This window comes from Muscardinus avellanarius (assembly GCF_963383645.1).
Source record: "Muscardinus avellanarius genome assembly, chromosome: 11".
Classification (NCBI taxonomy): domain Eukaryota; kingdom Metazoa; phylum Chordata; class Mammalia; order Rodentia; family Gliridae; genus Muscardinus; species Muscardinus avellanarius.
The window spans coordinates 4,101,885-4,107,665 of NC_137797.1; positions in this window are offsets into that span (position 1 = coordinate 4,101,885).

Below are 5,781 nucleotides of genomic sequence, written 5' to 3' on the forward strand. Positions count from 1 at the left end.
GGTGGGCGAGGCGGAGGTCCAGGGTCCGGGTCAGGGGCCGCGCCGGCCTTCCGGGAGCCGGGAGGGGCAGTGGCCTGGGGGCGGGGCCGGGGCGGGGCTCTCGGGCCCGCTCATTGGTGGGTCCCGGACAGGCTTGTTCCCGCCCAGGGACCCGGGCCCGCCCCGAGGTCGCGCCCCAGCCGGGTCCGAGGTGCGTCGGCCCTGTGGATTGAGCATCCTCGGACTCTCCTGCCCAGGGCTGCGGGAATCCAACCCCCCCACCCCGGCCTCTCTTGGTGTGAGCCTCGGAGGCGGCGCCCGCCTGGGCATCCGCTGGGGCAGCGGGCCCGAGCGCACCCAGCCCACCACCCGCCAGAGCCTCCTCCCTGCTGGGGCCTCCTGGGAGGGGGCTGCAGCCGAGTCTCCTGGAGGCAGGGGAGACCTGGGACAGCTGTCACCTTCAAGTTTTATGTAGCCACCGTCAGAAAGCCAGGCGCCCGCCGAACGCGGGCCCTTTGTGGCCAGCCTAGCCTCTCTGGGCTCGGCTTTCCCGCTCCTCCCCGGCCCAACCTAGGCCTAGTCCCCACCTGCTCCCGGGTTTGTAGGGGAAGACTGTTATCTCCGTCCACGTGACGGATCCAGATACGGGGAGCTCAGCCATCAGCCCCAAACCTGCTTCGCCTGGGCGGCCACGCTCTGATTTAATTTAACCCCTCCTCGCCTTTCTCCTAGAAAGCAACGACAGACGAATTAGTCCAACTACAAGATCGATCTTGTCTTCATTTAAAATGTTGATATTTTGAGCCAGGCATGGTGGCCGGCAATTATAATCCAAGTACTTAGGAGGCTGAGACGGGACGATTGTAGTTCTGAGGACAGCCACAAAACAGCAAGATTCTCAGGAACCTAGGGAGACCGTTTCAAAATAAAAAGGGCCGAGGGTGTAGCTTAGAGATAGAATGCACCTGGGTTCGCTCTCTAGTACCACAAAAAAAAGAAAAGAGGTGAATCTCCAGTCTCCATGACCTTATCTGGCAGTGAATTCTTAGTTACGCCACAAAAAGAACAACCAATAACAACACAACAAAGTAGGCTTCCTTTTCTGCATGGAAGGGCACACTGGGAAAGAGACAGGGCAAAGGACAGAATGGGAGAGAGAGCCTGCTGCTCACCTATTGGATAAGAGTCCAGTCCAGAATATACAGAGAATCCTCGTAACTCGACAGCAAATAACAAACAGCTCAGTTAGAAATGGGCAAATGAAGCCGGGCGTGGTGGCGCAGCTTGGAATCCCAGCATTCGGGAGGCTGAGACTGGAGGATCGAGGTTCGTGGCCAGCCTCAGCTACTTAGTGAGGCCCTCTGCAACTCAGTGAGACCCAGGTTCAAAATAAAGAATAAAAAATAGGGCAGGGGGTGAAGCTCGGAGGTCGAATGCCCCTGGGTTCCATCTCCAGGACAGAAAAAAGAAAAGAAAGACAGACAGACAGAAAGAAAGAAAGGGACAAATGATTTGCATTGGTTGACTTTCTCCAAGGAAGAGGCACTCTTGGGGAGCTCGGTGATTTGAAGGTTCAATCGTGCTGTCGCTGGCTGCAAAAAGCCAGGCCCGGGGCCACGGGCGAGGTGACTGCTTGTTCCTAGGAACTGTCCGCGGTAGCCATCCCCAGAGACCGAAGGCGACAGTGGGTGGCCAGGGCCTGGGCGAGGTGGGGCTGAGGCGGCTGCTAATGGTTACAAGGTTTCCTTTTGGGCTGATGAAGATGTTTGGGAACTAGATGGAGGTGATGGCTGGGCAACATTGTAAATGTACTTAGTATCCCTGACTTGTACACGTTTGTTAATTTATTTATGTAGTGGTATTGGGGACTCAACCCAGGGGTGTTCTATCACCAAGCTACACCCCAGCCCTTTTTATTTTTATATTTTTTGTTATTGAAACAGAGTCTCACTAGGTTGCTGAAAGTCTCACTACACTGCTCAGGCTGGCCTTGAACCTATGATCTTCCTGTCTCAGCCTCCAAAGTACTCGGATTATAGGTATGCACCACCATGCCCAGCCTATCTATTTGTTTGTTTGTTTGTTTGTTTATTTTGTGGTACTGGGGGTAGAACCCAGGGGCTTTTCTACCTCCAGGTTATACTCCCAGACCTATTTTTTATTTAATTTGGAAACAGGGTCTCACTGAGTTGCTGAGAGCGTCACTAAGTAGCTGAGGCTGGCTTTGAACCCGTGCGATCCTCCTGTCTCAGCCTCCCAAGCACTGGGATTATAAGCGTGCGCCACCACGCCCGGCTTCTGTTTATTTATTTTGAAACAGGCTCTCGCTAAGCTGCCACATGCTGCCCTCAAACCTGCGATCCTCCTTTCCAGCCTCCCAAGCCCTGGGATTGCAGGCGCGCACCACTGTGCCGAGTGTCCACACTTTCAAATGGTTCATCTTACATGAGCATCACCCCAGTAGAGTATTTGTCTTAATTAATGAGCTCTGGGTGCAGTCTCCCTCCCTCAAACTTCACACTTGAATTGAGTGCCCCAGGGTTGTTTCCCCGCATCCCGGTGGTCACTTTGGAGAAGAATCCGGCAACATCTGGCTGGTACAAATGAAGTAGGCAGCGGGGGCCTGGTCACCCGTGCAGGCACCATCTCCAGGGTGCCAGGGCGGAGGCTGAAGCAGGAGGAGTCTCTGGAGACCACCGTAGGTGCCAGGTATAAAGTGTGTTTTGCCTCGCCTTCCCTCGCCCCTGCCCAATGGAGGGGCCTCCTGAGACCCCTGCTCTCGCCCCTGGAGAGGCTAGGGCCCAGCAGCTGGTGTCCACCGGCGGCAGTGGTTCTGTGGGATGAGCGGAAGCCCAGGGTGTGCTGGAGAAGGCCACACTCCCAGCTGAGCAGAGCCGAGGGTGCCCATATGCCCTCCAGCCTCGGCGTGGCCTTGCAGGGAAGGAAACCTCAGCCGAGGAGGGGTTATAGACTTGTAGGGGGTGCACCAAAGCCCTGCGCACACGGAGCTAAAGGATGCCAGGGAGGTCCTGCCTCGTGGAGGGACCACTGGAGAGAGACCCCAGAGGGGCCCAAGCGTCCTCTCGGAGTCAGCCTCGAAGACAAGTGCAGCCCAGTGACATCAGCGACGCCGGTGCCCCACTAGGCGCTTTCCTCGTGTCCACCTCGGGGTCAGAGGTGACCTGCGCAGAAGACACAGGCCAGAGCTTGAAGTGGGGGAGCCAGTGGAGAGGAGTCAGAGTTTTGACTATTACAGGGCCCTTGACGTGTTACTTACAGAAAAGAGCTCTTCTTTTACACTGCTGGTGAATGGAGCACTTTCTTTCTATCCAGCGGGTGGGAGAGAACCGGCCTGCGCGGTGAGTCAGGATGAGCCGGGTGTGGGGCGAGGGGATAGGAATTATGTTTCTTAAAATTGGAGACCGGCTTCCCCAGCACGCTGGTTATGTTGGGGAAGGAACCATCTGAGGACACCTCTCCGTGTTCTTTGTAACAGAAAAACATAGAAAAGAACTGTGAGCACCCTCAACGGAGTGGATCGGAGTCCGGTGCCTCAGCAGACAGCGACGCGCTTGTGGAGTAACTAAGGCCGCATGAATGGAGGCGGGTGATTGTCAGACGCCGTTCATTCAGTATGCGCAGCAATGGAGGCCCTGCAGAAAGTTTAGCAGCATGCAAATTGAGATATTGCTAAGTCATCAATCCCTGTGCATGGAAACAATAAAAAATGTATGAGAGCAGTAGACACCAGACCTGGCTTCGTGGTTACCTAGGGACGGGGAGGGGATTTGCTTGTAGAAGGTTCACTGAGGCTTTTGACTAGGGGTAAGCCCTTGGGTGGTTTTTATTTTCTTTTATATCTTTGTGTACATGTTGGATACTCTTTATTTTATTTTATTCTATTTTATTTTATTTTTTGTAGTACTGGGGATGGGACCCAGAGGCATTCTACCTTCGAGCTGCACCCCCGGCCTGATGTTTTGTTCTTTATTTTGAAACAGGGTCTCACTGAGTTGCAGAGGGCCTCACTAAGTAGCTGAGGCTGGCCACAAACTGCGATCCTCCTCTCTCAGCCTCCCCGATGCTGGGATTGCAAGTGTGTGCCACCATGCGCGGCTCATCTTGGATAATCTTAAATTAAATGCTATGTCCCTCAACCATTCCTTTCAGGTACCTTCGTACATGCTTTTTTTTTGTTTTGTTTTGTGGTACTGAGGATTGGACCCAGAGGCATTCTACCTCCAACCTCCAACCCAAATCTTTTTAATTTTTATTTATTTTTGTTTTGTTTTAAAATAAATCTCTCTAGCCAGGCATGGTAGCTCACACTCGTAATCCCAGTACTTGGGAGACTGAGACAGGAGGCTTGCAAATTTGCAGCCAGCCTCAGCTATTTAGTGAGGCCCTCCACAACTTAGTGATACCCTGTTTCAAAATAAAAAAAATAAAATAGGGCTAGAGGTGTAGCTTGGAGGTAGAATGGCCTTGGGTTCAATCCCCAGTAACCCCCACCCCCCGCCCGCACACACACAGAAATAGGTCTCTTTAGATTGCTGAGGCTGTCCTCAAATCTGTGATCCTCCTGTCTCAGCCTCCCAAGCACTAAGATTACAGGCATGTGCCACCACGCCCAGCTATTCCCTTACATCTTGGCTCCACCGGGTCTCCCCATTTACCCAAAATGTTGTATATTGGCAACAACACTTTGTCTCCTTCCTGTTCTCCCTGATTGCACCCGCTCAAACTTACACCCCCCACTTCTGACTCAGCCCTTGTCTAGAACACCAAAGACTTCCCCATTCCCAAGTGCCCTGGCCACTTTCCCCACTCCATCTCCCTCGCGCAGGGGCCGCTCCCTCCTAGGAACACTCTCCCCGCCCTCCTCGGACCTCCCTGCTCGCCACCTCTTCTCCAGCTCAGCCTTGGCTGAACCTTGAAGTCCTGGAGGACCCCAGGCTTCTCTGTAGGGGCTTCCTCTAACCCAACTGGGACCCAGCCTTGACCAACTCTTGTCTTGGTCAGCTCAGCTGTTATTACCGAATGGCACACTAGGTGGCAGAAGCATCTATTTCTCACATTCTGGAGGCTGGAAATCCAATCCAGAGTTGATGACATAACAGTTCTGGGTGAGGCCGCTCTCTGGTTTGCACAAGGCCACCTTCTTCTAGCCTTTACATCTGTCCTTAGTGTTTGCACACGGAAAGCAGCAGCAAGCAGAGGAAGGTTAAGAAACCCGGAGTCAGGCCAGGGTGGTGACACACACCTGTCACCCCAGCACTCGGGAGGCTGAGACGGAAGGATCACAGGTTCACGGACAGCCTCAGCAAGTAGTGACACTCTCGCCAATCCAGTGAGATTTTGCTTCAAAATAAAATAGGGCTGGGGGTGTAGCTCAGAGGTAGAATGCCTGTGGGCTCAACCCCCAGTACCACACACAAAAGGAAGGAAGGAGGAAGGAAGGAAGGAGGAAGGAAGGAAGGAAGGAAGGAAGGAAGGAAGGAAGGAAGGAAGGAAGGAACCAGGCCAGGCATGTTGGCACATGCTTGTAATCCCAGTACTTGGGAAGCTGAGACAGTAGGATCCAGGTTCACAGACAGCCTCAGCTACTTACCGAGGCACTCTGCGACTCAGTAAGACCCTGTTTCAAAATAAAGAATAAAAAATAGGGATGGGGGTGTTGCTTGGAGGTAGAATGTCCCTGGGTTTCATTCCCAGAACTGCCAAAAAAAAAAAAAAAGCAGAATAAAAAATAGGGCTGGGGGTGTAACGTGGAGGTAGAATGCCCCTGGGTTCCACCCCCAG